The 11,873-nt window shown below is 39.3% G+C and overlaps 1 pseudogene; it reads right to left on the minus strand.

Annotated features, from left to right (window-relative positions):
- Positions 1 to 6,250: 6,250 nt before the first annotated feature.
- Positions 6,251 to 8,718, minus strand: LOC149104433 (uncharacterized; annotated as a pseudogene).
- Between the last annotated feature and the right edge of the window lie 3,155 nt (positions 8,719 to 11,873).

The raw sequence follows: 11,873 nt of genomic DNA on the forward strand, positions 1-11,873 counted from the left end.
AAGATGGAGACACTAATTTGCGTAAAAAAATTTCTTTGTCCGCTTTTATAAATAATTAATAGCCGTCGTTAGATGGTGTCTACGCATGAAATTCAAATTCAAGCCTAACTTTTGAAGTCTGTTGTTTTTGACCATTTTGTAGGGAACAGATTTATCACGACTTTAAAAGTACATAAACATAAACAGTTAACTTTACAACTGAGTTATTTCCCAGTACGTAGCAAACGAAGCGTGTATAAAAACAAACAGTATCCAACTAACACAGAGGGACCCAGTCTAAAATACGCCGGAGAAATTTGAAACCGCAGCTTTATTTGTATGGTCAGGCCTAAGGCCCACACCAGTCCGTCACGAAAACCTCCAAACGTTCCGATACTCATTTTTGTCGCTCTCGTACAGCATTTTTATACTGAAAATAAAGTAAGAGGAGAGCGATCAATTTGAATTCATTACTCCATCCAAGCCTTCCGATCGTCGAAAATTTTGCATGCATCTTTGAGCGTTTCTTGTCAAGAAGTGATGTGAAGGTGATGTCAAGCAACCTGATCGGCACCGCTGGAATGTGCTTAAGTGGCGCCCTCTGTAATTTTCAACTATGCCATTTGGACCAGAAAAAATCAAATTCCTCAAACTTTCTCAGATGAATGGTCTAGATAAGTGATTCACAAAAATATAGCTTTCAGTTCAATTCGATTCGTATTTTAGCGCTGGGGCCACCATCTTGGTTTTGCCCCTCTGAGAGGGCTTTCAGCGGCCATTTTAGGGCACATTTTTAACAATTTGCCATACAAAGAAAACGATCTAAATCCGGGAAAAAACCCTTTATTCGAGACAAGCAAATGTTTCTTGTTACATTGGGAGGCTGTTTTGGCAATTTGATCATCACCTGATTTTTCTACAGAATTTTAAATCTCTTCCCTTTCGGACTACTCATGAAGCGCCATAAAAAAGGCGAAGTTTAAAGGAAAATATCGCCAAAAGTACATCACTTGAGATCCCAAAACTACCCTCCGCTTAAAGAGCAATGTCTCACCTGTAAAAACATGCAATAAAAATTTTGGGGCAGTTAAAACTGTAAAATGTTAGAAGAAGAAGTTTAAGCTGTGCTTTTGTCAACAAAGACCGCCGTCCTAATTAGCATAATAACGTGAAAATAACGATGCACAGAGAAAATAATGATATATTCCACTTACCTCGCGACATGTCGACAACTGGATATTCCACGATGCCTCATGTTATATTTCCAGTATGTTTCAGCCACATTTTCGGTGATTAGTGTACGAAATCACTTTCAGACATCGCCACGGTTAAGCAGATTTCAACTCTGCGAAGCCCGCTTCATAACATCTATCAATATTATTTGTCTTTTGCCTCATAAGCCGCCGTTTACAAGAGGTTTAACAATTTGCTGAGATCCTAACCGACCCAGAACTCTGTTAGCAGCCTTTAAAATCCTCCTCTTAATCGAGGATTCCCATCAAGAACTCGTTTAAGCTCAGTTCTGTTTTGATCTGTTGTGCACCCGCCATTATTCCACAGATTGCGTTACATTTGACAAATGCACATTCCAACGGGTAGGGGTAGGGTGGGTAGGAAGTGAAAATGTAACCGACATTAAAGCCATTTTACGCATTTCTGTGGCTAAACTATTGTAGTAACTGGCTTTCCCAGAATGATTTGAACATGAGCTTTTGCTTGCAGGTATTTTCTAGTTTATTTTTGCAGGGTAGGTGGGGGAGGGGGGTTGAGTATTAAAAAAAAAAAAGAAAAAAAGAAAACGAGAGACAGTATCAGGTGATCTGTGTATCTTGATCAGCTTTATCAGTTCATCAGTGAGGCCCTATTAGGGGTTTTCAGGATACTGGATATTTGGGTAAAAAGTTAATAGAATGGAATAAATTTAGGGGGAAAATTAATAGGGTAGAGCATGTTTAGATCAGATAAAACAGGATATTAATTGAGTAGGAAATCGTTGAGCTGGATTTTACAGGATACAAGATATTTAGGACAAAAATTAATAGGATAAGGGATACACCGACATCCCCCCCCCCCTTTCGCCCTCCCACTATGGGGCCTCAACAATGGTCAGCTATTTAGGATAAAATAAATATAAGTCAACTGCTATAAGCATTTATTCTGGACTCTTAGTACTTATATCACGGTGGAATATGAAAGTTTTGTATCAGGCTTTAGGGGTTTTAAGGTTAGGTAACGCGGCTCCTTGTTAGTAATTTCGAAGCCCACACTTGTTACACTGAATAGATAGATAAAGACGGGGCTGGAGAAATAAACAGAGAATGAAATGTGTCCCGAATTCTGTACCGTTTAGAAAGAATTTCTTACATGGCAACCTTTGTGTCTGCAAAGAGATCGAGGCACAACATTCCACACAACATTTATTTCATATAAACTTCACATCATTCCACACTATATTTGTAAACAACTTTCCTAATCTCATTGACAGCCATTAGTTTTTGCCGAAAATTTTCATTTATTACAAATAGAATACGGATAGAACTCCAATAAAAAGCCTCTTCCTTGTGTTTTTTTTGTTCAGCATTATACTTGTGTCTTCCGCTGCCCGAAATGCCATCAAATGCTGCGAAAGGCAACAGACTGACAAGCAGTGCGCAAGAAAAGTTTTTTCGGGTCAGGAAACGGCCATAAAAGTCGAAGCAATTACTGTAGCACAAAAGATGAGGCGCTCAAAAGATGAGGCCAGAATTAGGCGGTTCACCTGTCATGAGTTCCTGACTCCTTGCCACGTTTAATCCTTCCTCTTGCGAATGGCTTCAAAGCTCAGAAACAGACAGGAGAAGGTCCTCCAACAAGACACAACAACCGCTGAGAATCAAGCTGCAGATATTTTTGACAAGTGTCATTTAACTCATCCAATTGCTTATGACTCATTCAACTTGTGTGCCTTAAACGCATCTATAATGTCTTTAAAAAGCTAAGCGTCAACATTAGTGCTTCGCTTGATAGATGCGGGTATTTTAAAGCGCCCTGCATAGGGTTGAAAACTAGTCTTGTGCAGACATGCAGCTGTGCTCCATCACAGAACTGAACGACATTAGCGGCTGTGGGGTGCCTCAGGCTCATAACGAATGGTGCCTACAAAATACAAACGTGTTTCCGCCAGATTAAGAAAACTTGGAAAAAGTAGATCTTAGCCAGGGTTATTAGAATCCCCAAAGAAAACTGGGGGTACTCATTAATTTTTCCGAGATAATTAGCTAATGCTGAAGGTAGCATTTTCCTGAAAAAAAGGTAAAGATATTTCTTCACAGATTCTCCTAAGGTTCGCTTTTACATGCAGAAAACTAAACATACTAAAAAACATCTTTAAACTACGTGGTAAGTGGTAACATGAAAACTACTTTTGAATCGTCGCAACAGCACTCCTCTGGCTTAGCCAAAATATAGTCTACATAACTTTTCCTCACAGCCAAAAACTAATGCATTGTCAAATAGGCTTGCCACTTCCAATTCATACCATAAAATGTAGCTGTAATCACCCCTTTTTAAAAAGTTAAATGAGTTGTTTCATCCTTTCGAAAACTTTGTCGGTGTCCGTTACATTTTTTCCTGTTACTTTCCAAGTAAGTTAAACATTGACGTCTCTCGCAGTTGTTTTGCGCGCGCATTATGCCATCTACAGTTGAATTTCAGTATGATTTTTTCTACGGATACGATAAAAGCTAGTTTTTCAGCTGGAAGCCGTTCACAGTTAGTGCTTAGCGATATGCTGCTTTTCTGGTAATCCCGGTTTTAGTACAGGCTCGTAATTTTAGTGCGAAATTTGTTTCGGCTACAATAGGATTTTAAGTTGCAAGTCGCACGCTTGGTAGGTTAGTTAATTACGTCACTAGTTCCAACCCAAGCGCGCGCCTGGCCTTTAAACCATGCCTAAAATGGAAGGCACTGTCCTTAACTGCCCTTCAGTAATTTTCTGAGCATTTTCTTTTCTGATGCAAAAGTGAAACGGCTAAGAAAATGTAAGAAGTTTAAATAAAATGTCGCATATCATTTGATGGCACTTCCGGCTGCGAAAGACACAACTCTCCCGCTTTATCTGATCTAAACATGCCCTACCCCATTAATTTTTCCCCTAAATTTCTTGCATCCTGTTAATTTTTTACCCAAATATCCGGTATCCTGAAAACCCCTAATAGGGCCTCACTGATGAACTGATAAAGCTGATCAAGATACACAGATCATAATCTTTTAACTTGATACTGTCTATCGTTTTCTTTTTTCCTTTTTTTTTTTTTAAATACACGACCCCCCCCCCCCCTACCCTGCAAAAATAAACTAGAAAATACCTGCAAGCAGAAGCTCATGTTCAAATCATTCTGGGAAAGCCAGTAACTAGTTTAGCCACAGAAATGCGTAAAATGGCTTTAATGTCGGTTACATTTTCACTTCCTACCCACCCTACCCCTACCCGTTGGAATGTGCATTTGTCAAATGTAACGCAATCTGTGGAATAATGGCGGGTGCACAACAGATCAAAACAGAACTGAGCTTAAACGAGTTCTTGATGGGAATCCTCGATTAAGAGGAGGATTTTAAAGGCTGCTAACAGAGTTCTGGGTCGGTTAGGATCTCAGCAAATTGTTAAACTTCTTGTAAACGGCGGCTTATGAGGCAAAAGACAAATAATATTGATAGATGTTATGAAGCGGGCTTCGCAGAGTTGAAATCTGCTTAACCGTGGCGATGTCTGAGAGTGATTTCGTACACTAATCACCGAAAATGTGGCTGAAACATACTGGAAATATAACATGAGGCATCGTGGAATATCCAGTTGTCGACATGTCGCGAGGTAAGTGGAATATATCATTATTTTCTCTGTGCATCGTTATTTTCACGTTATTATGCTAATTAGGACGGCGGTCTTTGTTGACAAAAGCACAGCTTAAACTTCTTCTTCTAACATTTTACAGTTTTAACTGCCCCAAAATTTTTATTGCATGTTTTTACAGGTGAGACATTGCTCTTTAAGCGGAGGGTAGTTTTGGGATCTCAAGTGATGTACTTTTGGCGATATTTTCCTTTAAACTTCGCCTTTTTTATGGCGCTTCATGAGTAGTCCGAAAGGGAAGAGATTTAAAATTCTGTAGAAAAATCAGGTGATGATCAAATTGCCAAAACAGCCTCCCAATGTAACAAGAAACATTTGCTTGTCTCGAATAAAGGGTTTTTTCCCGGATTTAGATCGTTTTCTTTGTATGGCAAATTGTTAAAAATGTGCCCTAAAATGGCCGCTGAAAGCCCTCTCAGAGGGGCAAAACCAAGATGGTGGCCCCAGCGCTAAAATACGAATCGAATTGAACTGAAAGCTATATTTTTGTGAATCACTTATCTAGACCATTCATCTGAGAAAGTTTGAGGAATTTGATTTTTTCTGGTCCAAATGGCATAGTTGAAAATTACAGAGGGCGCCTCTTAAATGCCCCCGTAGGGTGATGTAAATGCGTATTATAACATAGCCTTATCGAAGCGCGCTTTCTGCCCATTTGCCCGTGCCTTGCACGTTCACGTCAGTTTGTTTATTTGTAGTTTATCTCGGCAATTGTTTTCATCGATGTTGACACTATGTAAAACATAATTCCTATTTTTCTTCTAAATATGGAAAAATCTAATAATTCTTCCGGAGATGGGGAATATTATTTCCGTGAGCTAGCAAATTTCGAGCTTAATTTTTTTGCCGGGCCTCCACCTAAGAGATTTGCGAATTAAAGCGAGCAGGAGTTGAATCAGCTGGTTCAAGAAAGGCACTCGGCAATCGGAGACCGACCAAAAAAACACAACAAACTGGTAGTAATACATTGCGGGAATTTTACAGAGAATTTTCTAGCGATTTGACGACCTTGCATTGTAAAACTTTTCTGGCATTGAAAGCCATTTAAATTTATGCTTTCCACGAACAAAACTTGAACATGAGAGCTTTAACAAATTTCTGTTTGTGAAGTCTTACATACGAAATCCTGCTGTTCTGTTTTTTTTTTCTGAGCTTTAATTTAGCAAAGGAAGTTTTATCAAATATTGTTAGCCTGTCATGAATTTTGCTTGCATCTTTGAGCGTTTCTGGTGAAGAAGTGATGAGAAGCTGATGTCAAGCAACCTGATCGGCACTGCTGGAATGTGCTTAACTGCAGGATGATGTAAATGCGTACGACTGGATCGAATTCAAATGAAGTCCACGTGTTAGAAGTCATAGAATGGTATTCAGAAGAGAGGCAGATTTTATTTGGGAACGTGAATCTTGTTAGGTACCTCAAAGAAGTTAGTGCTACTTTGCTCTTGTTAATCGTATTGAGACATGTACATAAATTAATGGCACTGTCACGGAATTTTGGAAATTAAGGAAAAATCTTGTAAGCATCGAAGTCTATCTGAGGAATAAGGAGTATAGTCATACTCAATGTTTTGGTGCGGAGACGCGGAAATGAATTAAAAGAACTAGAAATGATCAACATGTCAAGACAACATGCGATCGTCGCTAGCGCAGAGCTTAAGAAGAAAACTTGAGAGCGCTCGAACTATAGATTAAATAAAAAAAGTCGGTTCACGACCCTAAATAATCGTTGTTCTTTCGTTGTTTTGTTCCCTGTACTGAAAAGATATTTGAAATGTGACGCGCATATGCAAACCCATAAAGATGAAGAAATTCATGAAAATTTACATTCTGTAAAATCATTGTAAATATGTACGAGGTGATCATGAATTGAATGAATTATCCAGAACTTTTTTCTAAATTCTAAGACTACAGCGCATTGTAGATTTTGTCAAAACGTTTACTGTATGGAATACTGCCAAACCGCCATTAAGCGGCCACCCTCTGTTAAGCGGCCAGTTATCAAAGTCTTAGAATTGCTGTGAGTAAAATACTGTAAATAAAATCCCTATGAAACGGTCACTTCTATTAAGCGGTCGCGGACACCTTTTGGCCGTCCTACTGAGCACTTTTTGATGTCCGCAGATCACTGCAATTAATTATATAACCCGGGCATTAAGCAGACGCCCACAATTTAATACACGTAGCTTGGCTAAGTGCAAACCAGTTCAAAATGGATTCAAGTCAAGAATCATGGAAGAATATAGGAGATTTAAAGAATTTCGAATAAAATCGTAATAACTGAACTCTGAATTCGAACTAAAACCGAAATGTAAGGTTTAAAAACAACGACAAAGATAGGGCAAACTGAGGCCTGGTAAATAGGAAACGCGCACAGTACTTGGTATTGCCAAAAAAACTATTTTGTAAGAGATTATTGATCACTCGATTACAAACGTTGATTGAGTGGATTTCCCGTTCACATGAGCTCCACTATTTTATGACTCGTATTGCCTAGACAGAATATTTGCAGATAATGTCAGCCTCCTTCGCAAGCCTTTCCACAGTTTCAAGGTCCCGCCATTTTATTTCACGCCCCTGATTAATTTCAGTTCCAACTTGGTTATAATGGCGCTCTAGATTCTTTAAGCAGTGGTTTCTCTTGCTTCTAGTACATGGTGTTTCATGGCCCGGTGTGAGTTTCATAAGATCGTGATTAAAAAGAACCAGGTTAGTGTCCGCTGAAAATGACCGAGTGGAGCAAATCGCCTGTTGTTTATCGGCTGCTCTTTGTGACAGACAGTAACTAACAAAAATGTTGGGAAGAAAAAATGTTGTGTTTATCTGAAAAGTATGATCAATATGTAAAGCTGTTTGAGGCTGAGAGAGAATATTTTCTGTGTGTTGTGGTTCAATTTTGTGGCCGACTGGGAAACGTGTATTGTATAACGTCAGTTTACAGTATATCTTTAGATTCCAGTCATATCGATCTCTCTCGAAGAACCCAGCGTAACTTATCACGACGTTGACTGGAGATATTAAAAAGGCGCTATGGTAGGACTTCTTAAATGCTTCTTCAAAGTTACTTGTATTAAATCTCTTTAGAATGTACTCTCTGCAGTGCGTGAAAGTGTCGCGGTAAATATAGACAGGAAAATACGTCATGAAATCCGCCACCATCGGTAACCCAAGCGCCATTTTGGTAGTGTGCGCCCATGTTCTCACACGGGGGATCTTCATGGAGCACTGAGAACCCAGGATGCGTATCCTTGAGCCGTTAAATATGGTTGCTTTTGTTACTGGTGTAAGAAATGTGACATCGCTATCCATCCATGCTACAATAGGATCGTTTGTGTATAGATCAATAAAGAAACTGCTCCAAAGTTGGCGATTGTAACCCGGAGATTTTATTGAAGCCGTAATATTCAAAATACTTGCGTCTCTGGGTAACGACTCGAAGGCCACCTCAAGTTTCCGATGTGGAAAGTGTTGCCTGATTTGACTTGTTAAGTTATTGGCAAAAATATGATCCTGATCCGATTCTTCATCAAGAACTACGACTGTCTTTCCAAACGATGCAGGCTAGAAGAGAACAGCAGTCCTGAGAAGATCACAGTAAAGACGAGTCCTGTGTTGTTTTAGTTTGCCCGCCATCCTCACGAACAGCGTGATCGACGGGATGCTAAAGTTCCCCACGTAAGCGTGAATACGATTTTGATTTACTCTGGCAGCGGTGTCAAAATGCTCATATTTGTTGCTCTCGCACAGCATTCTTATGCTAAAAATAACGCAGATGAGAGCGATTAATTTAAATCCATGCCTCCATTCAAAGTCTGCGACCTTCAGAAATATTGCTTGCATCTTTGAGCGCTTCTTGTGAGGAAGTGATCAGAAGGTGATGTCAAGCAACCTGATGGGCACCGCTGGAATGTGCTTGTGTGTGTGAACAGTGTTTTGAACATGTGATGGAAATCAACCAATTCACGCGCGACGTTCAGATACGTGACGGAGATGACATTGGAAAGTCATAGATGTAAAATTTATGGCGTTTTGTGAAGATCCATGTGACACAAGAGACTCTGTTCTATCTGTTGTGCGACAAAATTGACCACCATGGACACCATATTTCTAGAGGTTCCAAGTTTGAAAGGAGAGCATTTGTGCCTTACAGAGGCTATGTAGTTTTATTCATTGGTCCATTTCTCTTATCTTCTTTGGTACCAGAAGTGCTAGCCGGAGAAATGCAGTCGAACCTCCGGTTGCGACCACCTCTCGTAAGTGACCACCTCTCCTCAGCGACCAGTTTTCCAAAGTACCAAAAGTTTCCAAGTCAGATCACTATATTTGGAACCTCTTGTGAGCGAACACCTCTCGTAAGCGACCGCGACCACTTTTAGAGCTAAAAGTTTGAGATGTTCTTTTGCTTTTAACCTCCCGTGAGGGACCATTGAACAGATTATAGACCGAAAAGTGGACACAATGTAAGATGTTTTTGCATCATTGCATTCCTGGGTAGTACAAGAAATGGAAATTTTCTCAGCGAAAAGTACCGGTTTTTTTTTCTTCTCGAAATTGACTTTTCACATAAATAAGACATTTAAAACATGGTTAATTCTCTGCAGTTACCATATGTTAATGAGGCAAAATTTTGACCGGCAAAATGGTCTGAGCTCTCGTAAGCGACCACCTAGGCTTGACATTTTGGGTGGTCGCTCACGGGAGGTTCGACTGTAGTCTTTTTTTTTTGTAAAAAAAAAATATATATATATTTGTTTTTGCGGCTTGGGCTGAATAGTCTTATTTTTCTGTCGATTTTAGGCAGCAAATAGCCTTGTTAATATTCTTAGATTATAGCTTATGGCATTTCCGATTTATTGATCTTGATGGTGCTAAAGTAATTTTGGAACAAATGTTGGAATGCAGGCAATAGATCCTGATATGACACATAGAACTTTTTTCAGAAATGTTATACGGCTAGTGCTTTTTTTGCTGTTTTTTTCCTAGTTTTGCTATTTAGAAAAAGGAAGAATTTCATATATCAAGTTTAGATAAAAACATATAATGTCTTGTATTTACAAATTTTCAACACACAAAATTATATTCTTTTTAAAATTTCAGCTTTGGGGTTTATTCTTAAAATATTCTTAAACTTTAACAAATTTCAGAATCGATATTCTTACAAAATATATTTTTATAGAATGAAAAAAGGAGTGCAGGCGAGCTTCTTCCTCGGGAGTATAATTTCTGTCGACGTGCGTTTACCGGGTGCAGAAAACAAGAGGAAGGCTTACTACTCAATGCCTGTATTCGTACAATGACAGCAAACGAAACCAATGTCGAACTGGATTCATGTGATGTGTTAAGTGATTATTTGAGGAGGCGAAAATCACACGCTCAAATGATCTTTCAAACTGCGCCTTTTGTTACATGAGCTGATCTAGAGATGCGTGGTTTATATTCCTGACCTAGGTAATTTACGGCCGCTGGTCGGAACATTTTGAAAACTCGAAAAGACCGTTCGAAAATTCCAAATCGCTACTCAAATTTTGCAGTTTCCTCTTTAAATTAGTAAAAACAAAAGGCAATGCTCAAATATGGAAAACAAGACTTGTCATGTTTATTGAACATTCGGATGACCGAAAGTGAAGAATGATCGTCGCAGTTAATTTTCCAATTTGAGCAACTGGAAAGAAGAAGCCTGAAAAAAATCAGGGCTTCAACGGGATTCGAACCCGTGACCTCCGCGATACCGGTGCGATGCTCTACCAACTGAGCTACGAAGCCACACATTGGGAGCGAGGTCTTTCACCCATAACCGCAGTTCATATATGAAATATTTCATATAAACTTTACATCATTTCACTCCTCACGGGAAGATATGAACTCAATTAATTGACCTCGCTCCCAATGTGTGGCTTCGTAGCTCAGTTGGTAGAGCATCGCACCGGTATCGCGGAGGTCACGGGTTCGAAACCCGTTGAAGCCCTGATTTTTTTTCAGGCTTCTTCTTTCCAGTTGCTCAAATTGGAAAATTAACTGCGACGATCATTCTTCACTTTCACCTATAACCGCAGTTCATATATGAAATATTTCATATAAACTTTACATCATTCGGATGACCGTTGACGCGTGACGTAGTGTTACGAAAAATTGTTTAAGTCAAGTTCTAGAACAATCTAGAACCGGAAGTCATTCAGCCGTGACCAATTTGTATAAGAACATTCCAAAACATTCTGATCCTTATGTAATTACTCAGATTAGAAACTGTGTCAAACTACTTAATTTAGCTCCTAATAGAAGTTTCTAGAACTTTAAGCCTCATGTATATTAGAGCGAGAGTTTCTTCTGTAAAGGAGATTGGTTCAAATTTGGAGAAGCTTAGTGCTGTAAATTCGTTACCTTACGGAAATAAATTAATTTGTTGCTGTCACCAGCGATCCTGAGTTTTGTCTGGAAACAACCCTCCTCTACAATGATACTCGTAACACGTAGAATGACTGTAAATGTCCCCGCATGGTGATGTAAACGCGTAGGACTGGAACGAATTCACATCAGTCAATCAGTGAATCAATCAGTTTATTAATGCCTTGCGCGGGAAAAGGTTGTCCTCGGTATCCGAGCCAGGGGCTCATGTATAAAACGTATGACAAAAACAGAAAGAAAACGAGAGAAAAAAAAATAAATTAAATATCAGTCAGTATAATCCATGAAATATTTTTGCTCGCGACTGGTCTAAACGCGTCATGTGACTGAATACTCCCCAGCTAAAACTGATAAATCTCCGAATGTTATTATTTTTTTTCAAGCATCTGAGCGGGCCGGATTCCTAAATCCTCGAATTTGATTGGCTAATCATACGCACGTGACCGGTCCAGCTTTTTACGATACGGCCCACGGGCCGGATTTTTTCTTCGCTGCCTAAATTTCGCTCCTAAAAGTTGGCGGTAATCGTCAATCTTTTGCCTTCTTTACTCGTCCATCGGCGATTAGTCAACGCAAGTTTATCTCTGTTCACTTTAAAATGGCAAGG

This window comes from Orbicella faveolata, unplaced genomic scaffold, assembly GCF_042242905.1.
Source record: "Orbicella faveolata isolate gen_17 unplaced genomic scaffold, um_ofav_v1 contig_34, whole genome shotgun sequence".
NCBI lineage: Eukaryota > Metazoa > Cnidaria > Anthozoa > Scleractinia > Merulinidae > Orbicella > Orbicella faveolata.